The sequence below is a fragment of the Macaca fascicularis genome, chromosome 20 (genome assembly GCF_037993035.2).
Source record: "Macaca fascicularis isolate 582-1 chromosome 20, T2T-MFA8v1.1".
Classification (NCBI taxonomy): Eukaryota; Metazoa; Chordata; class Mammalia; order Primates; family Cercopithecidae; genus Macaca; species Macaca fascicularis.
In genome coordinates this window covers 10,315,972-10,338,992 of record NC_088394.1, presented here as the reverse complement: position 1 = coordinate 10,338,992, position 23,021 = coordinate 10,315,972, and the positions used below count along the sequence as shown (strand labels likewise).

Sequence of the window (23,021 nt, the reverse complement as noted above, 5' to 3'; positions counted from 1 at the left end):
AAGAAAAACCTTTCTTTTCTGTTTTTAAGGAAAAAAAAAAAAAGGTGTTACCCAGCAGCCCCAATCCAGCAGGTTGGTTACAGGCTGCAGTGGGGAATCCTGAGTCTGCAGGGATCTGGGGACTGAAAGAGGGCAATATTCCGTCTGATTCAGTTAAACGTAGGACTGGCAGGGAAGCCCCTCACTCCCACACTCTGCAGCTTTGAAGGAATATTAAGGAGTAGAAGGCATTTACTGATGACTGAGAATTTACTCTGTGCCAGACCCCCCACCAAGCACATTACACTTGCATCTCACTTTACCCTCCCTGCACCTCATGGGGTGGTATTATTATCTCCTTTTTAGAGATAAGGAAACTGAGGCACAGAGAGTTCAGGGATGTTGCTTGAAATCTAATGGCTCAGAAGTCTGAGGTGAGATTTACACTCATACCATCCAACCTCAGAACCGAAACTCTCAACCACCGAAATTGACGTGTGAGGCTTAAACAGTCTTGCCATCATGGTACCTATTTTATAGATGTGTCATTTGCACCAAAAAGTCTCTTGCCTAAGAGGCAGAACCAGAGTTCAAACCAGTTCAGTAAGTGCTTGCCCAGCCAGTCAGTCAATAAATTTTGTTGAAATTCTGCTCCGTGGCAGGCTCTGAGCTAGGCAATGAGAAACACAACAGACACCATCCCAGTCCTTGGAGATTTTAACCTTTTGTGCTGGGACTCCCTCTGGCATGGAAAGCCCTTGGATAAAAATGTCAAGGGCATTGCTATTTATGGCTGTTGTGCCTTGTGTCCCCTCATTTGGCCTATCATGACCCCCATCCTTTGGCCACCCAGAATACCTTGCCCTGGCCCATATCCAGAATCTGATCCAAATAGTCCTCTGCAATCCACCTTTAGACTCTGCTTCCAATACATGAATCCATAAAGTCAAGTGATGGTCAGTATATTGCTCAGCTTGGGCTGCCATAACAACATACCAGACTGAGTGGCTTCAACAGCAGAAATGTATTTTGTCACAATTCTGGAGGCTGGAAGTTCAAGATCAAAGTACCAACAAATTCAGCTCCTGGTGAAGGCTCTCTTCCCAGCTTGCAATCATCTTCTCAGCGTGTCCTCAAAAGGCTGAGAGACAGAACTCGGTGTCTCTTCCTTTCATTATAAGGACACCAGTCCTATGGATTAGGACCCCACCATTATAACCTCCTTTAACCTTGATTATCTTCTTAAAGGCCCTATTTCCAAATACAGTCCATAAGGGATTACGTTCAACATGAATTTGGAGGGAACAGAATTCAGTCTGTAACAGTCAACTGTACTTCCCACCCTTATAATCTCCTTTAACCTTAATTATCTCCTTAAAGGCCCTATCTCCAAATATAGTTCATAAGGGATTATGTTCAACATGAATTTTGGGGGGACAGAATTCAGTCTATAACAGTCAGCTACACTTCCCACAATGTGAAAACCACTAAACTTAAGGAGCAGAAGATTCTGAGTCATTCCATCCACACTTTACATTTGCAGATGGGAAAACTGAGGCCCTGACTAGGAGAATACCTTATCCAGGGCCAAAAATCCAGGCAGAGCCAGAGCTAAGCCAAGAACAAGAGCCAAACCTTGGTCGCACATCTAATAGGCCATGTAACTTCGTCCAAATGACTTAGCCATTTCAAACTACAGTTTTCTCACCTGTGAGGTGGAGGAATCATAGAAGTACCTGCCAGAAATGTTAAGGGGAAGGATTAAATGAGATTGTGCGTGGGGCATCCTGGGATACCCACATGGACATTGCTGCTCTTCCCTTTGGGATGAGGGCTTAGTCTGTCCATATCTTCATTTTTGGCTGCATCCTGATAGCTAAAGCAGAAACTGACAGCCCCATTTCTCAGCTGTTTCTTTTTATTTGTCACATTTTTGAAGACTGGGTCATCAAATGTCAGCTCTTTACATGTGCTCAGTGAGTATTTAAGTGAATAAATGAACAAATGAACCTAAGAAATGATTACTTGTTTTTAAAATGGATTTCTTGTATTTAAAATTTTTTTAATTTAAAAAATTAATATATGCATATAGAAAAACTCCAAAGTATATACAATGAAAATTAAGTATTAATCCCATCCCTGATACCATCCCCAACTTCTCTTTACAAGTATCTATTATTATAAAGTGTGTATGTGTGTATGCCCAGCCTTCCACAGATATTCCAAGCTTTTCCACATCCTTGTTCTTATCATTAGAAATATTCTTTAAGCCCCATGCTTTTTTTCCACTGAAAAAATATATCATGGCTATGACTCCTTATCAGGGCATATTAAGCTATTTTCTCCTTCCCAAATGTCACAATGGGTGCCTTTGTGTGAATGGATTAATTAATTAGTCAATTCCCTATTCTTGGACACTTAGGTTGTTTCCAGTCCACGCTATTATAAACAATGAACATCTTCATTGTGCATAGGAATGAGAACATTTGTAGGAAAACATCTCAATACTGGAACACTTGGGTCAAAGACTACATGCTTTTTATGCTTGTTTTGATCATTATTACCAAATAGCTCTCCAAAATATTTACACATTTCACCCTCCTTCCAGCAGTATATAAAAATACTGATTTTCTCACACCCTGGCCAAACCTCCTATTACTGACATTTTCCATTTTTACCATTCTGCCTCCCTAGTGGTTGGACAGTTATTCATTTTACCCTTATATAAGTCCTTCTCAACAGGAGAGATTCTCTAAGCTCTATTAATGAAATTAAACACCCTTCCTTAAATGCTAGGTTCAAGATAAATTAAATTTTAATTCTGTTCCACCTCGACTGTTAATTTTTTTCACCGATCTAGGCTGCCCTTTCCAGACTGGAGTTTCACGTGTTCCACTCAGAGTGGAGACTTGGGTGTCATTTGCACAGCATATGGCACTGAGGAAACAAGGCCAAGGGCTTGGCATCACCATTAATTAAGTTGTTTCAACACAGAGCTCTGTTTGCTCATCCAGATGTGAATCATACTTCACACTCTCATATTTTCCACCATGATTCTTTTTGGAAGGAAAGACGCACATGTCCTGGTGAGGGCTAAAGATGGAAAGTGCTGGAAAAATCATTTTATCAGCATAGAATCAATTTCTGGAGCCACCTTGTGTATAGTTGAACATTCTCAAGATATATGAGATTTTGAGAAAGTCAGCAGGTACATGCCCCTGTTTCTCAAGTTGGGCAATTTCAGTTGAAACCAATTCAACAGAAATGCAACTCAATCCAATAGAAATGTGTGAAGCCCTAATATTGTATGTTAAGCTCTCTGATGCATCCAGTGAATACAGTGGTAAGCTAAAATAGACACATGAAATCTCAAAGGGTTCGAAACCTGGAGTCTGCATATCTTGTAGTTGGATTCAAGAGGTTCCATTAATCCCTAAAATTATACACACAACTGTGCATGTATGTGTGCATCTTTGTGTGGGATTGTACATATTTTCTGGAGAGAAGACCCACAGAGTTTATCCTACTGTAAAAGATTCCACCCCTTTTGTCGCCCCCCCGCCACCACCAAAAAAGAAAAAGAAAAAAAAAAAAAAAAAAAACACAAAAAAAGGCTTAAGAATTGATAAGTCCAGGAGTAATGGTGTATCTTCCATCACTTTGAGGACTTCGGGACCATTTTCAGGATTTTTAGTATCTCAACATCTGCAAGCCTCTTGGTTTTCTTCAACTACAGCACCTCCTGCCTACTGCTTTACCCCTGGAAACAAACTCATCCTGCCCTTGGAGAAAGCAATCAGTTTTGTCTTTCTTATGCTAAGCAGCACAGTGAATGGTGGGTACGGGAGATGCCCAAGTTTGGCTGCAAACGAATTAAACCCTTCAAAGTTCAAAAGACAGACTTCCAAAGTCTGATGTGACTTCTAGACATCCTTTCATTTACTCAGTCATCACTTCTCTCTCCAATGACCCACACTCTCATTTACACACACATCATTTACTCACTGTCTCATTCACTCACCATTCAGGCAACACACACTCATTCTCTCTGTCACACACTCATGCAATCATGTATTCACCCTTCAAACCCTTACTGGGTACATATCACATGTCTGACACCAGGAGACTGTAGGCAGAAATGGCCCACGTTCCTCCCCTAAAGGAGAACTTTAGTCTAAAGGGGAATCTGATGCTAAGACTAAAAACTACAATACATTGTCTTACCTACGGCAGAAACATGATGTAGGAAGGGTCGGTGCAAATTGCTGAGAAGGCCCTGAGGAGGGGGCAGCTGCATTATCCTTGGGGAATGCTTCACAAGCACGTGATATTTGAGCTGGGTCTTAAAGGATGACCGGGAGTTTTCCAGGCATAAGAGAGGGAAAAGCAGCCTAAGTGGATAACATAGCCTGTGCAAAATCCCAGGGGTGGGGAAATATTAGAGCATGGTATACCTTGAAGATAGCAGCTTTTTCTTTCCCCAGTTAAAACTTGATTTGTTTTGACCTGGGAGCATGGCTGCTTTGAGAGGCGCTTAGCTCATAAGCCTACAGGAAATGCTGCAGCTCTTGGTGACACACTCGCTGCAGAGACAGGGCCCCAGGAGCCAGGCTGTTTGCTTCCCTCAACATTATGTCAATGGCCCTCCAGATGCTACTTTTATGTGATGAACTCACTTCAGAAGCACATTTGGCCTTCCACGGTGACAAAAGCCCTGCCTGCCAGTGACTGATTTACAGTGAATGAAATAATCTCTTTCCATCTTTAGGACTTAGTTTATGGGACTCCTGCTATGACTGAGTGCCTGTTATTTCTGTTTCCATGGCCCCGCCTTTCCTCCTTCCTGTGACTCCCATCACACAGGGGAGAGACAAAGGAGGGTTCATAAACAAATTGAATTTAGAAGAGGTAAAAGGAAAGTTTATTTGCAAACATATGGGCACAAAAATATATGGGATTCAACTCTTTTGACTCACACAACCTCATTTTCAAATGTGTAGTCATCTGAAGATCTTGCCTAGAACACTTTAAGTGACTCAGATACAGGGTTATATTGTTTAGCTCAAGAGACAATATGTATGTCAATTAAGGTCATGGACTCTTGAGTTACAGAGAATAGACTTCAAATCTTGGCTCTGACATCTAGAACCTATATGTACCAATCAGGACTTGTTGGGTGCAAGCGACAGAAAACCCAACTGAAAGTGACTTAGGGTGGGGAGAAAAAGGATCACCATTTTTCTGTCACCTCTCAGTTCTGAGTTCATGCTCTTTGTTAATTTTAGGCTTTTCAAGTACTATTTCCTATCCTTGAAATGGTCTCCATTTTCCCAATCCTCCCCTTATCTTTTCAAATCATAGCTTAGCTATCACCTGCTTCATAAGGCTGTAGTCACTGCTGAGGTGAGCCACCAATATTCACCTCCAACTACTGGGAAGTCAGTGGCTAACAGCTCCCACCTAACGATCTCTCTCCAAAAAATGCCTTCATTCAAAAAGAACTGCCCCTCCGAAAGTCACTCTACCTACTTGGGGCCAAGTCACATCCCGTGACTGTCCCATGTGGCTGTCTCAAAGAAGTACAAGGCTTAGGGCCATCCCAGCTTCAGAGCTTGCTGAGGCATGAGTGGAGGCCTTCGTTGCAAATGCATCACATTCAGCTTCTCTCTTGCTGGATCCCATTTCCTTCACTCCCCAACAAGTGTTGATCTCAAGGCTACTCCCTGAGGAATGCCTTGCATGAAACTCTCCATCTCAGAGCCTATGTCCTGAGGAACCTGATTTAAGACAGATGCTAGCCTCAACACTTCATAAGGTTAGGTCAGATACCAGTTCCAGGAAACTTTCAGTTGAAAATCACCAAAGCCCTAACTCTATATTACTTAAAAATAAAGATATGCATTATCTCCCATGAAGATTCCTAAAACATAGTACAGACCTCACAGCTGGTCAATTCACTTGCTCAGTCACATCGTAGAGACCCAGGTGTTTCTCCTCCCTTTGCTAGAATGATTTTAGCGCTGGATTCATTCTCGGGCTGTCACGAAGTGGCTGCAGCAGTTCAAGGCATCACATGCAAACATGGGAATGCCTAGAAGAAAAAGAGAGACTATCTCTTCTTACAGGAAAGCACATAATTTTCCCAGAATCCCCTCGTAAACCCTCATAACCTCATTGGCCAGAGTTGGGTCACATGACCATTTTCTAAACCAATCACTGGCTAAGAGAATAAGGCCCACGTGGGGATGGGGTCTTCTTCCTGTGAGGAACTTAGCTAAGGGAAGGTATGGATACCTGAATAACATTGGGATTATGTTAGTAAAGAAGAGGGTGAATGAATGGAAGGAAGATCACCAAGAACAGCATCACCTTCTTTCTCTGCATCCCTAGCAGGCCGTACTCCCCATAAGAGCACCTATTATAATGCAGTAAAGAAATCTGCTTCCTCCTCAGTCTCCCTCATGAGACAGAGCTTTATGCAAGGAGGGACTTTTCCTACCTAATGCCAGGCGCCGTTCTAGGCACTGGGAGAGCAGATGATGAATAAAACAAAGCCCCCACCCTTTGAAGTTTACATTCTGGTAGAAGAGACAATAAACAGACAAAACCAATGTATAGTATAACATCAGTGGTGGCGAGTCCTATGAACAGAAATAAAGCAAGAGAAGGTGATTAGGGGCGATTAGGGTGCATCTTTAGACTACAGTCTGGTCAGGGAAGGCCTCTCTGATAAAGTTACATTTGAACAGAGGTCTGGGGTCGACAAAGGAAGAAGCCACATGCTATGCTAAGTGCATAAACCAAGGGCATGATTGCCTAGTTCAAGGACAAATGGGAAAGCCAGTGTAGGAAATAAGCAGGGATGAGTTGAGTGCTATCTAATAGCAACAGTGTGTGGTCCTCAATGTAACGTAATTTTTTTCTCTTCTTAGACACATTTTTTTTTTTAATCAGGTGAAACTTATTTTAGTAAGCCAATAGAATCAAAATATTATTTTAATAGTGATAATATTAAAAGTTATAAAGAGATAGTTCTCATTACTTTTTCATATTCCCTTAAAATAGAGCAAACACGAGAATGTCCACAATTGTGGGTTTCCCACCCACAGTGTATCTGAGTTCCAGGTAGCCATATTTTAAGGACTCAGTAACCACATATGGACAGCGCAGACTGAGATAGCTGAACTTGGCTGTCAGGTTTCTATTCTTTGGGCTTTTGTTTTTTTGTTTTTTTGAGATGGAGTCTCGCTCTGTCACCCAGGCTGGAGTGCAATGGCGTGATCTCGGCTCACTGCAACCCTCCGCCTCCTGGGTTCAAGCGATTCTCGTGCTGCAGCTTTCCAAATAGCTGGGATTACAGGCACCCGCCACCACACCTGGCTAATTTTTGTATTTTTAGTAGAGACAGAGTTTCGCCATGTTGGCCAGGCTGGTCTCGAACTCCTGACCTCAGATGATCCACCCACTTCGGCCCCCAAAGTGCTGGGATTACAGGAGTGAGCCACCGCGCCCTGCCTGGGCTTTGTTCTCAGTAAAATGGGAAGCCACTGGAGAGTTTGAGTGGGAATATGACTTTACTGAATTTGTTCTAAAAAGGATTGTGCTGGCTTTGAGGGGAGATTTTCTTCTGCGAGCATCGGGTTGGACGTAGAGAGACTAGTTTAAAAGGCTACATTTACATTGCAACCAGGGGGAGGGAATAACCCCCAGCCCTCAAACGCAGAGGTGGCTGGATCCCAGCTAGGATGCGTTCCCCTGGATTCATTTCCATCCCATCCCTCCATCTGCACTGGCAGGGTGGGCCTCATGCACACAGAATTTCCATGAGGAAGGCTGACCTACCCCATCATGTGCTCAGCTATCTTCATCTGAGAGTCTTCATTTGCCTACCCATAAAGGAAATCACAAGTGGTAATTACTTCAATTTGTGCAAAGCATACAAAACCAGACCGAACTCTGTGATGGTACTGTCCTCCCTGGACAGCACTGACTGGCATTTTTAGCTTAGGAATCTTGTCCTCCAGTCTATGGCCATACAACCTGAACGCTCCCGATCTCATCTGATCTCAGAAGCTAAGCAGGGTCGGGCCTGATTAGTACTTGGATGGGAGGAATCTTGTCCTAGGGCGTGGTTAGTACTTGGATGGGAGGAATCTTGTCCTCCACTGAAATTGTCTGTGGAAGTCCCAGGCATGTGACACGCCTCAACCTGCAGATGGGTTAGGTTTCGTCAAGCTCTCTGTACCCAGATCCCAAGACTCTGGACATGTGACAGATGCACACCCATCTAAATAAAGCCAGGTTCTGTATGCTGACACCTCTTGTTCTGTTTCGTGCTCATAGAAGTTTTATTCAAAGATGTTTACATGGTGACCTTCTTTATATCATAAATAAGGCATGAGTCACCTTTATAAATAAATCATGACATCTAGACGTTAAGTGGCCCTACACAATGCTTATGCCATCAGCTGGTGCTGGGCAGAGTGGACCTACTTTTGCTCTGGCGGTAGCTTCATTTGTCTCTAGCAGTGTTTCTAAGTTGAACTCTCTATATACAATTAAGGACAGATTAGAGTGGTTTTGAACTAGCGCTGATTGGGTGTCCTTCTATCTTTTCCTTCAAAGTAGCCCCTGAGCCAGCTCTGACAAACACAATCGAAACCCATCCTACTGTTACTGCCCGATGGTTTCAAAACTTCAGGCATTCGCACACTACTCTCACAGTTTTTGTTTTCTTTTTTGAGGTCGGGTCTCATGCTGTCACCCAGGCTGGAGTGCAGTGGTGTAATCTCAGTTCACTGCAACCTCCACCTCCCAGGCTCAAGTGATCCTCCCACCTCAGCCTCCCAAGTAGCTGAGACCATGGGCATGCACCACCATGCCTGGCTAATTCTCGTGTTTTTTGTAGAAACAAGGTTTCACCTTTTTGCCCAGGCTGCTCTCGAACTCCTGAGCTCAAGCAATCCTCCCGCCTCGGCCTCCCAAAATGCTGGGATTATAAGTGTGAGCACCGACCACCCTCATAGTTTTTAAACAGCTTTATTGAGCTATAATGTACATGCCATATTATCATTTTAAGTGTACGATGTAGTGATTTTTAGTAGATTTGCAGAGTTGTGCAACCATCAGCCCAAACTAATTTTAGAACATTTTCATCACCCCTAAAAATCCCTCATACCCTATTTGTTCTCTCCCCTTTCCCACCCCCAGCCCCAGGCAATTACTAATCTATTTCATAGATTGGTCATTTCTGGTCATGTCATATAAATGGACTCATAGAATGGCATTTTGTAAGTGGTGGCCTTCCGCTAACATGCTGTTTTTAAGGTTTAACCATATTGTAGCATGCATCACTGCTTCATTCCTTTATATTGGCTGCCCTCACAATTTTTGTCATATTCAAGTGCCACATATATTATTCCTTTCTTAGAATAGTATAACTATCTAAAGTCATTTACTTTTTTAAAAGCTGTGCTAAAAACATTGGGACTACCAAGGGAAAACCAATGTTACTTACAGTGTAATGGAAGGTAACTGCAAAATAAATAGAAACAAAATAAAATACTGTCATGAATTGTGTCTCCATAAAAAGATAAATAAATAAAACTGTTATTTAGCTAGTTAGTTACTGACATCTGGGCAACTTTGGGCACATTTAGAATTCAGAGCACAAATGAAATAGAAGTGGCCTGGTTGAGAGGCATTCCGTCAAAATAGGCTCACCTATTTATCCTGTAGCATAGTTGACTTGCTTTCAACATGTGAAAAGGAGAGATTAGTAAGTGTCAAAGCGGGTGAGGGTTAAAAACTTAACTATGGGGTACAATGTTCACTATTCTGGTGATAGGTACTCTGGAAGCCCAAACCTCATCACTATGCAATATATATATGTAGCAAAGCTGAACACACACCCCCTGAATTTATAAAAATAAAGAAGTGTTAAAGACCAAACTTAGCACTAAATGCTCAGCACCAAACTGAACACTGAAGTGTTCAAAAGGATTGGAAAATAATTACAAATAAAATAAAATAACTCCCTCATTCAGTGATTCTATTATTTTGTGCTCGTCTATGTCCCACTTAAAATAAATTTAGATGTCGTCAGAGGTACGCCTCCCACATGTTTAGGGGATGCTCCCATCGGCCCTGTGTAGGTATTTGCTTTGCTATTAGTAGGAGCTTAAATGGGTGTCACTGGAATTAGAGCTGTATGCTTAGAAAACTTTAGTTCTCAACTCTACATCTTAGAGAACAGTCATTCAATAATTATGCACAAGACCCTGGCTTGGTAAGTAGTCACGAAGCAGGAAACTCCTAATCTTCTTTCCATGCCTGCCTCCAGACCCCCCAAACCCTAGAGAGTGCATGTAATTCAACTATACTACAAGATAAATAGATGAGCCTGTTTATGTATTAATGAAATGCCTTTCAACCTGGCCACTTCTTTTATATTTCTTTCGTGCTCTGAATTTGAAACTTGCCCATCCCAATTGTCCCTCTACTGAAATCTTTCACTGGATCTTCGTAGTGCTCTGGATAGTCTCAACTCCAGCCAACTCCATATTTGGTGTTTCCTGAGTGTATTTCATACCACTGAGATTTTGTTCCTTGTCTCAGAACCACGTCTCTTTACATCTCCTTGAACAGAGTCCACTCCTTGAAGACAAGCCCAAGCCTTGTCTTCTTCAAACTTACCTGGTTTATCCAACCCTGCTCTGTGCGTGCTTCATGTGTAACTCTCTCCAAACACATAACATGGGATGGTGTACTGTGTGAACATCCAGTGTTCACAAAAACCTTCCTGGACCTCCAGCTCCCCGAGGACAAAAGCCCTATCTTTGTTCTATCTCCAAAACCTCTCCCAGGATCTTCATTTGTTGTATGAATGGCCTTAAAAGGAAGCTATTAAATACCAACTGTGGAAATTGGAGAGACAATGGCAACTGCTACCTCCTTGGTAAACATCTTAGATCACTTCCCCACTTGTATTTTAGTAGTGTGTGTTAATTTTGTGTCAGCTTCCACTTGAAACTGCCTCCCAACCTTGAAAACATCCCCATCAAGGTGATTTTGCAAGCTCACAGTTCATACACCTAAATTCAGCAGCTCAGACAAAGTCTTCTGTCACCTCCTATTTCTCTTTTCTCTCTAATTCATGGTTATAGGTAGCAGAAATAGCAAGCGTCTGTCCTAGGCTTTGTTCTTGCGAACAGGAGGAAAGAAGTGAAGAATGAATGCATCATGCTGTAGAGGCTCCCTGGCACAGCAGAGAGAGCATAGATGCAGGGTCTAAAGCCAAATACTCCAGTTGTCCACTGAAGCCCCTCTCCTTTAGCCAGTACAGGGGTACTATTCTTGCAATCACCCATTGTTTTCTTGTATCATAAAATTTTCCCTCTCTGCTGTATCATTCCTATCAGAACACAAACATGCTGCAATATTTCTCATCTTAAGAAAAATCATCCCCGATCTGTTTGGCTACTGTTCTGTTTCTTTGCTTTCCTTTATTGTGCACATGCTGAAAAATAATTGTCTCCACTTGTGTTCTTCCCACTCTCTCTTGCTTTCTACCCCAGAAAGAGATTTGTGTCACAGTCAACAATGATATCTAATGTCCTACAACAAATAATGAATCCTCAGTCCTCATCTAACTCAACTGAGCAGCAGCATTTGATGCAATTAATTGCTTCTGTCTTCTTGAGATACCCTTTTCCCTTGGCCTCCGCAATCTAATTTTTGTATCGTCCGTCCCACTAACTGTGCCTTCTCAGTGTTCTTTGCTGGGTCTTATCTTCCTGGCCTCTGAGATTGGAGTGCTCCAGGGCTGCATTCCCTAGCAGTTTTAACCATCCCATAGCATTTAATACTGCCTCTGTGGCGACAAATCCTTCATTTTCATCTCCAGCTCCATCCTTTCCATATACAACTGCCTCTTAATATCTCCCCTTGACTATCCAAAAAGTATCTTGGACGTAACAGGTACAAAACCAAACTTTTGACCCCACTCTGCTCAAATCAGCTTTGACCAGTATCTCCCCATCTTAGTAAATGGCAACTTCTGGTTGCACGGACAAAAAAAAAATGTCGAAGTCATTTTTGTTCTGCCCCCACTCACCACACACATCTAAGCCATCAGCAAGTCCCACACCACTTCCCTCAAAATGCATTCAAAATCAATCCACGTCTTCCACTCTAGACCAAGACTCCACCTTCTTTCCCTGGTTCGCTGCAGTGGCTTCCTAAGTGGGCACTGGGTCCTACCTTTGTCCCCCTACAGTTTGTTCTCTGCAAAAAACCTAAGTAATCCAAAATCTAAGTCAGATAAGGCATAACTCTCCTCAAAACATGCCTGCAACTCCCCATCTCCCTCCAAATACATAATCCAAAATCTGTGTAGTAGCTATAAAACAACACGTGATATGGCCCCTCTTCACCCTCTGATGTTACTTTCCCTCCTTGGTGAAGACTTCCCACTGCAAAGCCTTCATATTAGGCTGTTCCCTCTGCCTGGAATGTGGTTCCTCCAGGTATTTTCATGACTGTCCACTCCCTAGTTCCCTCCAGGTCTCTGCTCAAATGTCACCTCGTAAGAGAGGTCTTCTCCAATCACCATAAATCAAATCGGCCCCCATTAGGCGCCTCAAGTCTGCTTGATTTTTTAAAGCACCTACCACCATCTGACATATTCTGTATGTATATATTTGTTTGCATATTGTGATTCACCCCTTCTAGAATGTGAAGCTTCAGGAGAACAGGATTTTTTTCTATTTTGTTCACTGCAGTATCCCCAGAGCCCAACACAGTGAATGCATGCAGTAAGCACTTAATTAAATATTTTTGAATAAGTGAATGAAAGTCAGATGGAGTTTCAGTTCTGACTGTGGCATGTAATACCTGTGTGACCTTGATCACGTGCACTTGGTCAAGTGTATCTTCTTTTCTGAGCCTCAGTTTTTTAAACTGTGAAATGGAGATGAGGGCATCTACCTTAGAGGACTGTCATAAAGTTTATCAACAATATATGTAAGTGTCAGAGTAAGGCCAGAGTAATATGGGCAACAAAAGCACTAAAAAAAAGTAGGTACTATTATGGTTTTGCTGTCATTAATGACAGAGAAGAAATTCACCATGGGTTTGGATGCTGGGATTCAATTATTCATTACCCTTTATCACGAGGGCGACAGGGAGAGCTGTGTCCCCAAAACTTCCTGTGGCACTGAAGAAATCTCAGCTGATCCAATTTGGCCCTTCAGTTATTTAATAAATTTAGGAAACCGTTGTTGTACATCCATCAGGCACTGGGCACCATGCTTCTCTCTGGGTCTGACATTTTGTACAGTTGGAACCACAAGAGAATCCTTTACTTTTATGAGAATGGCCTGGATGTTACCTGCAGAATAGCAAGCAGGTCTTTGCTCATCCTGTGAGCAAAATAGGCCAGATCTCGGCTGCCACCCACACCCAGCCAAGCCCCAGTGGGGCTGGCTGCATACCACTGCCACCATCACCACCCAGCGTCTGGAACGGGGTTAGTGATGAGTGATGGAGAGGACAGAAATACCTCTCGGAACAGGAGGTTGACATTTCTGGGGCAGGGCTTCAAAGCTCTGGCAAGGAGAATAGCAAGGGCACCTTGTTCTTCTTTCTGGGCCTGGGCTGCTCATAGCTGTTTGCCCAGTTGCAAGAGTCACCGCCTAATGACCCATCAGAGTGATGCCCGGATGGGGGCATGGCTTGAGGGCAGAGGGTGGCATCAGTGGGGCTGAGGAACTGGCACTGGGCTTGCAGCCATGAGCTTGAGCATGGAGTCCTGTCCCAGCCTCAGGTTTTCTATGACATTCAGTCATTTACCTGGGGATCTGCTGACTCAGGCTGCAAGTGCCACCACGTGGTGGCTAGGCCAGTTTCTTTGCCTCTGAGATGCTGAGATGCTCATCTACAAAAGAAGGTAAGTATTAGGTTGGTGCAAAAGTAATTGCAGTCTTTGCAATTACTTCAATGGCAAAACCGCAATTACTTTTGCACCAACTTAATACATCTCAGGGCTACTGGAAAGATTAGTGAAAGTGGTTTATTATGTGAAAGCGCATGGGTGACTGGCAGGTGGGGTGTTTCCCTTTCAAAGCCTCCACTCCCTTATCTACAAAATGGGGGCACCATCACATCTGTTATCCTAGAAGTTGCTATGAATGTGTCTAAGAGGATGTAAGCTGTTATTATCATCCTTCTTTTTCTTTTTTGAGACAGGGTCTTACTCTGTTGCCCAGGCTGGAGTGCAGTGGCAGGATCACAGCTCACTGCAGCCTCAACTTCCTGGGCTCAAGTGATCCTCCTGCCTCAGCTTCCCGAGTAGCTGGGACTCTAGGTTCATACCACCAAATTTGGCTTTTTTTTTTTTTTTTTTTTTTTTTTTTTTTTACTTTTTGTAGAGACAAGGTCTCACTGTTAACCAGGCTGGTCTTGAACTCCTGAGCTCAAGTGATCCTCCCACTTTGACCTCCCAAAATGCTAGGATTACAGGTGTGAGCCATCATGCCCGGCCTGTTATCACCCTTCTATTGCCTCGAGTGTTCTAGGCTGAGAGCAGAAATCTTTGTTCATACTTCTGTATAATGGGCATCATTCTCTATCACAGCCAATTGTGTGTAGTCTGCCCACCAAAAATATGTGAGTCTTGTGGTGGGCAGAGACTCTGTCTGCATTTGCTCATTGCTGTCATTTTAACACTTGGCACTCAGGGAACAGCTGGGAAATGAAGGACTGCCTTGTGCCTTGGCAGTTTCTTTTTCATACTCCTTTAGATGTTCCATTCCATGAGGAGTCACCCAACTCTTTGCCTTCAAGGAATTCCAGGCTAGGAAGATGGACTGACTTACTATTCAGGTACAGGGCTGGTGATGGACATCTCATGAACATCTGTGGTTTGTGTCTTCCCATTCTCTAATGACAGGATCCCCAAACTCTCTCCCTTCATCGCCCCCCAACCTGACTTCTCTTTAGGAAACTCCCTCTCCTCTTTCTGGTACCACATGACTTGGTGAGGCTCATCCAAGAACTAGCTAATCAGCATATTTTTCTTCCAACCACAGTGATTGTTTTAGGGATTGCCATGTGACCCATATCAGACCAATGAGACACAGTCTTGGGATTTTTACTGCATCTATGGGGCCAGGAAGGTTCTTTCTACTGGGGCTGTAAGCAGAGTAGGAAAACAAGAAGACACAGTCAGATTAACTCTTGATGACATCATTTCAATCTCTAGATCCAGCCAACAACAATTAGTGTCATTGTTATTAATATGTCACTATATTTTGAGTCCAGATCTCAGACTGTTCGGTTACAGAAGCCAATGAATTCAAGTTCTCTCTCTTTGCTTACACTGTTTTGAGTGAGGTTCCTATCACTTGCAATGAAAGAATGCTGAGTAATTTCTAGCTAAAATACAGTGGTAAAGGACACAGTTGGTGGCATGAACTAAGTAACGCAGGACTTAGTAATTGTGTCTGAGAACACTGGCAAACACAGGCAACCCTTGCAAGGGCAAATAAAATTTTAACTAGGCAGCCTTACCCTGACCCTCTTTTGCCACAAGCTAGGCTCTATTCATTTTATAGTTAAGGTGCAAATGCCCTAGTTCCTGATTGGACATGCACAATATTGAAGAAGGAAAGAAAGAAGAGATGAAGAAATGACAGCCTTCAGGGAGCAATATCATTTAAAATTTAAAGTTGCTGAGTGTTGACTGCACAGTTTGTTAAGAGGGTATGCAAATTATATACGAACTGTATGCATATTTAAATTGCAAATCCCTTGTGACCTTCCTACACTGTGTTCTACACACCTGGTATGAGGCCCCAGGGGGAAACCCTGGTGGGAATTTTCACTCAACAGGTATTTATTTAATAAGCTCCTGCTCTGCCTCTCTGAAAGGTGTACAGCCTACAAGACTTGGTCTCTGCCCTCGAGGAGCTGGCAAGTGAGCCAGGGAGAAGGGAGGAACCACAAGACACAATTAGTGCATAATAGAAGACAAGATGTAATTAAGTGCTAAATACTGGGCTGCAAACTGGAAGCAATTGGGTGAAGTTGCAAGGAGGCCAATTTCAGCTCAATGCAAGGCAGAACTTTCCGGTGGATGAACCTGTCACTCAAGGGTAGTACAAACCCAGTTTCCATCTTACCAGAGCTTGATACAGATTTGGAATAATAAGAATAATGATAGTAATCATGGAGCTGGGAATCATACCAAATGGGTTTCAGTACTGGCTCTGTCAACTAACCACGTGACTATGGCCAAATGCCTTTATTTCTTCATCTATAAAGTGGGTCTAAATAACTCCCACCTTGCAGCATCATGAGCTTTGGAAATCCTGCAGGTAAGGTTTGTGAAAGACCCAAACTCATAACAAAAGCAGCAAAATGTCAAAAGGTAAGAGTCAGGTGGACAGGGTGTGGTGGCTTATGCCTGTACTCCAAGCACTTTGGGAGACCGAGGCAGTCAGATCACTTGAGGTCAGGAGTTTGAGACCAGCCTGGCCAACCTGGAAAACCCTGTCTCCACTAAAAATACAAAAATTACCTGGGCATGGTGGAGTGTGCCTGTAAACCCAGCTACTCGAGTGGCTGAGGCAGGAGAATTACTTGAACCTGGGAGGCAGAGGTTGTAAGGAGCTGAGCTGGTGCCACTGCACTCCTGCCAGGGCAACAGAGTAAGACTCCATCTCAAAAAAAGGAGTCAGGTAGAACAGAGTTCACAGTCCTAGGTCTGCCATTTACAAGCTATTTATGTGGCCTTGGGTGAGTCATTGAACCTCTCTGAACATCAAAAAATAATAATCATTATTATTATTATTGTTATTAGTGTTGTTATTATGTCACTATAAATCTAATAAAGATGCTTCAAAGATTGCTAAGCACCCTTAGCACAGTATCTGGCGCAGAGTCATTAAAAAAATAATGACATGTATGTATTTATACAAACAGGCAAGCACATATTTTTACACATTTGTATTGTAATCAGGACTAGCCTTCCGTCTTCTCTAGAAGCCTTCCCAACAGCAAGTGGGTGATCCCAGTGCCTGCCGATGAGTGAGCTCTTTGAAAATGGAAACCAATCAAAAAGCACACTTACAACTGTGCCCCAGAATCATCTCTCTAGCGCTCGCACAATGAATATTCATCTTTTTTTGAGACAAAGTCTCACTCTGTTGCCCAGCCTGGAGTACAGTGGTGTGATCTCAGCTCACTGCAACCTCAGCCTCCTGGTTTCAAGCAATTCTCCTGCCTCAGTCTCCGGAGTAGCTGGGAATACAGGCACGCACCACCACACCTGGCTAATTTTTGTATTTTTAGTAGAGATGAGGTTTTGCCATGTTGGCTAGACTGGTCTCAAATTCCTGACCTCAGGTGATCCGTCTGCCTCGGCCTCCCAAAGTGCTGGGATTACAGGTGTGAGCCACCATGCCCAGCCTCCTTTCTCAAATTCATGTTTGTTTGTTTGTTTGTTTTAGAAAAGTAGTACACACTAATAGAAGAGTATTTGATAAATTTCATATATAAATAAATATGTAACTGCGGATTACCCACAATTTCTCTACTCACGTAGGAGTACAGACCACTTCCCAGACTTGTGGAGACAAACATACCACAGGAAACTTTGTGAGCTAAATAACTTCCCAGGTATGACCACAAAATATATTCTGACAACATATGGGCTAGAGGGCAAATGTCAAATCAGACACTGAGTTGTTGTTCAAGAAGTGCCTGGGAAAATGCCAATAAATACTGCCAGTGACTCACCAGAATGACTAAAATGAAAATAAAACTGACAACATCAAGTGTTGTCAAAGATGTGGAGGAACAGGAACTCTTGCAGTGCTGGTGGGACTCTCCATTAGTACAGTCACTTTGGAAAACCAGCAATATAATCATTAACACTAAACACCTGCCCATCCTATGACTGAGGAATGTCACTCCTACGTACATGGCTGTTTTGTACTGAATTGTGTCCCACCCAAAATTTATATGTTCAAGTCCTATTAGTAGGGTATTTAAAGAGGTGATCAAAGATTAATGAGGTTATTGGAGTGAGCCCTAATCCCATATGACTGGTGTTCCTATAAGTAGAGGAAATCAGGACACAGACATCTACAGAGGGGGAAAATTATGTGAAGGCACAGGGCCATTTATAAGCTAAAGAGAGAGACCACAGAAGAAACCCAACCTACCAACACCTTGATCTTGGACTTCTAGCCTCCACAACTGTAAGAAAACAAATTTCTGTTTTTTAAGGCACCCAATCTGTGGTTCTTTGTTATGGTAGTCCTAGAAACTAGCACAGTGGCCAAGAGAAAGAAGTGCTCCTGTTCACTGAAAGACTTGTGATGTGTTCATATGATAGTATATGATGTAGCAATAAAGAAAGAACAAACTGGATACAGGCAACCATATGGGTGAATCTCACAGGCATTGTTGAGTAAAAGAAGCCAGACACAAAAGAGTACATATTGTTTGGTTCCATTTATGTGGATGTTTAGGCAAAACTAACATATAGTGCTAGAAGTCAGAACAGTGGTTGCCTCTGGGAGGTTATTAACTAGAAAGAAGTATAAGAGAGCAAGCTAGAAATGTTCTATATCTTGATCTGGGGTTTGGCTACACATTGTAGACGTGTAAAATCAATCAAGCTGTAATGGTTGCAGAGTCTCTGTGTGGGATGATAAAAAATTTGGAAGTAGTAGTAATAGTTGTACAAAACTGTGACTGCAGTTCATGCCACTGAATATTATACTTAAAAATGGTTCAAATGGGCTGGGGGCAGTGGCTCATGCCTCTAATCCCAGCACTTTGGGAGGCTGAGGCCAGTAGATCGCTTGAACTCAGGAGTTTGAGACCAGCCCAGGCAACATGGCAAAACCTCGTCTCTACAAAAGATACGAAAATTACCCAGACATGGTGAAGCATGCCTGTGGTCCCAGCTGCTTGGGAGGCTAAGGTGGAAGGATCACCTGAGCCTGGGAGGCAGAGGTTGCAGTGAGCCAAGATTGCACTGCTGCACTCCAGCCTGGTTGACAGAGTGAGACCCTGTCACTCACACACATACACACACACACACAAAGGTTCAAATGGCAAATTTGAGGTTGTATATCTATTACCACAATAAAAAATGTTCAAAATAAAAAAAAAGCAACAAAGGCATATGCTTCTGATGTGTGCCCTCTCCTGTATGTTATGCCTCTGGATACAAATAGAAAAAGAAAACTGTCGGAGAATATTTTACAATATGTACATGATACAGCTGTGATGTGTACTTTTCTCCAGGAAATCTCATCCTCAAAGTGAGGTTGTGACTTTCAAAGCAGGGAGGTTTGACTGACTTCCCTCTAGATTCCCCTTCTCCAAGATTTTTTATTTTATCATTTTTATCTTTTTTAAAAAAAAATTTCAGTGAATCATCTTCCCTGATGGCCAGAGTGAAGGTTATGGAGGCCTCATATGAATGAGAATGTCACTGGGTGGACTCAAGGAACAATGTAAAGATCTGATTTAAAGACCTCCCTTTCTAACTCAAAACGCTTTACTCCAAAACTCATTTTTGGTTGGTTGGTTGGAGAAGCTGTTTATGAAAAGGGCATAATTAACATGGCAGGTGCCTTTTGTTACAAGCAAATAACAACAGCGGAAAAACAGACATATAATTAGTTGGGCTTTTTTGGTGCTTGAGTGTTACTGCTGCTGATATTAAGTAAAGAATGTGACACCCGATCGTGCTGTGAGTGCGGGGTTGATTCACTTTCAGCTGGTGGAGATCTGGGCTTTGGGGGGATGTGGAAAGTGGACTTGATTTTTTTTTAATAGAATAAAAAAGATTAAGTCCTGAAAAACACATGAGTGAGTGGTTGCAATTTTTTCTGAAGTCTTCCATTGTGGAAGTCTTCCCAAGACCACTTTCCTCTGTGTTCTACTCATTGTCACTTGGATAAGCAAAAGTATAAATCCTTTATAAAGACTCTCTATTATAAAGACACATGTATATATATGTTCATTGCAGCTGTTCACAATAGCAAAGACATGGACTCAACCTAAATGTCCATCAGCAATATAACGGATAAAGAAAACGTGGCACTTACACACCATGGAACACTATGCGGTCATGAAAGAGAATGAGATCATGTCCTTTGCAGAGACCAGGATGGAGCTGAAGACCATTATCCTTAGTAAACTAATACAGAAACAAAAATTCAAATACCACATCTTCTCGCTTATAACTGGGAGCTAAATGAAGAGAGTACATGGACACAGATAGGGGAACAACACACACTGGGGCCTATTAGAGGGCAGAGAGTGGGAGGAGGCAGAGGATCAGGAAAAGTAACTAATGGGTACTAGGCTTAATACCTGGGTGATGAAATAATCTTTACAACAAACCCCAATGACACAAGTTTACCTATGTAAGAAATCTTCACATGTGCCCGTGAACTTAAAAGTTAAAAAAAAGATTTCACTAAAAAAAAAAGTTTGATGTTCTCTTCCACAAACTCTCATTGTTGTAACCTATTTCTGTTAATCAAATAAACTAGGGAGAAGACAAAGCCCATATCTCTCTTGCCTACCCCATCAAAGCAAAACAGAGAGCAACAGGGAGGAGGGGCATTTCTCAGCCCCACAGTTAATCCAGAAGCTCCTAGCCCAGGTCCACCTCTGCATGGGATGCCAAGTGGAGGGGGATGTGGGTACTACTCTCTGACCCTCTGCCTGTGATGTTCTGCCTGCACCCAAAGACGGTGCTAGTATTTCCTGAGCTCTTTGCTCAAAATCCACAGAGCATGTATTCAAAATCAAGTCTTCTGTATCATCTAGGTGTGTTTTTACCTGCAAGTGGCACATGGTACTTTACACAGATAAGGGTCTATTTTTCTTACGTAACAATATGTCTAGAGGTAAACAGCTGCTGTGCTCATTCAGAAGCTTGGTGATGTCAGGGGGGTGCCTGTGTGTTTCTCTGAATCTTTCCTTCATGATTGTTATCTCGTGTTCTCAATTAGCTACTCAGGATCTAAGCGTGATGTTCATGTTCAAGGCAGAACAAAGGGAGGGAAGGGTGGTGCCGGCTTAATCTTGTCCTTTTTTCAATCAAGAAAGCAATCTTCAATGCAAAGAGGCTGGAAAATAAATATTTGGCTTTCCAGGCACTGTAGTGGAAAGAAGCCAGGGCGTGGGGTGGGAATAGTTACGGAGTGTCCACTCGGCTAGCTAACCTCCAGGCCGTCTTTGACATAACCTTCCACATGGGTGAAATCTGACTATCCATGTGAATATGGTGAGCATGAAGGCTGGAGTTCTTGAGTTTCAGAATGTCAGAGCTTCCAAGGTGGCTGGATTTGTATGTCTGTATTGTCATTTCTTCTTCTGGGTTCTCTCAGAAGTGGATGCCAAGACGGAAATTGACATGCAAGAGATTTATTGGGGGAAATGCCTATGAAGGATAAAGGAGAAGTGAAGAGGAGCAGGTGGGGAGAGCCTTTAGACCATGATGCAGGTCTGACACCTGGGAAAAGAGAAAAGGAAGGAGGATGTGGTAGGGAGATGCTCAGGCTGCCTGAGGAGTGTCCAAGCATGCATTGTCTACTAGAAGAATCTTCATCAGGCAGGATGGGATGGCACTGGCACCCTCACCCTACTTAGTTACTGGCTCAGTGCAGCCAGGAGAATATGGCCTCATAATAAACGCTGTAGTGGATTTAACCATGCAGCAGCTAGAGATGATCAGCCAATCACCCTAATTACAGCAGGTTTCCTCAAAGGGATATATAAGCAAGGGACCTCCGTGGCTGCAATTTTAGTCCTCCTCCTATACCTTCACTTACCTCATCCTTTATGATACCAAAACTATGTGAAATCCTGAGTCTCTGGAAGTTCTGTGTAGGAGGGCTTCAGTTGGTCATCTTACTGCAAAGAGGTGGGGCATTGTTTTGAAGCTGCATTTGCATAGCAGTCATGGCTGCTATTTTACATGGGGTGCATGGTCTCTCCACATGGCTTAGGGTGGACACTAAAACCACCCCATGTTTTCTGTTGAATTGTGTTTCCCAAAAAGATAATATTGCAGTCTTGATCCCCAATATTTGCAAATATGACCTTATTTAGAAATAGGGTCTTTGCAGAAGTAATCAAGAAGAAAGCCTACTCGTCCTAACCCAGTGACTGGTATCCTTATAAGAAGAAGACATTTGGATGCAGAGACACACTGGAGAATGTCCTGGGATGACAGAGGCAAAGATTAAAGTGAAGCATCTACAAGCGAAGGAATACGAAGAATTGTTAGGGGTCACCAAAATCTAACAGAGAGGCATGGAACAGATTCTCTCTCAGTGCCTCTAGAAGGACCAATCCTGCCAACACCTAGATTTTAGACTTCTAATCTCCAGAACTGTGAGAGAATCGATTTCTGTTGTTGTAAGCCACTCAGTTTGTAGTAATGGTATCCCTAGGAAACACACATCTCTGTGGATGCTGGCCTTGTCCTGGGCTCTTCCACATGCCTCATAGCCATATGCCAGGCCATCAACTCAAACATGGTGGCCAGGATTCTCCTAGTCTTGCAAACTGTGGCTGCAGGTCAGAGAATCTCTCCTGCCTTTGGGGTATACGGAATAAAATTATCATGCCTGGGCATTATCAGGTCTCATTTGACTGGCTTCTACTTGGGGTCTTTCTGTATAGTGTGATATTACAGGAACCCTCTGGACTTAGGACCCCAATTGTTCGTGATGAGTCAGGCTTTGGGTTGAAAGCCCAGGCTTTGGGGTCAGGTGATCTGACTGAATTCTGTCTTCAGCTGTCAGTGGTTAGAGCAGCTTGGGGAGTGTATTAGTCCACCTGGGCTGCCATAACGAAATACTATAAACTGGGTAGCTTAAACAATAGAAATCCGTTTTCTCATAATTTTAGAAACTGAGAAGTCCAAAATCAAAGCACTGGCTGATTGAGTTCCTGGTGAGGGCTCTTTTTCTGTCTTGCAGACGTTCACCTTCTCACTTTGT

General features: G+C 42.9%; 1 long non-coding RNA gene across 3 annotated transcripts in view; it reads right to left on the bottom strand.

Moving 5' to 3' along the window:
• LOC135968733 (uncharacterized) overlaps nucleotides 1-23,021 on the bottom strand; it is a 61,814-nt gene that overhangs the window by 34,713 nt on the left and 4,080 nt on the right. The window contains exon 3 of one of the 3 annotated variants that reach the window (XR_012429220.1): nucleotides 5,918-6,070. The exons of the other annotated variants lie outside the window; for them this stretch is intronic. This is a non-coding gene — a long non-coding RNA (uncharacterized lncRNA). The remainder of the gene's footprint in view (nucleotides 1-5,917; nucleotides 6,071-23,021) is intronic. 3 annotated transcript variants of the gene reach the window in all.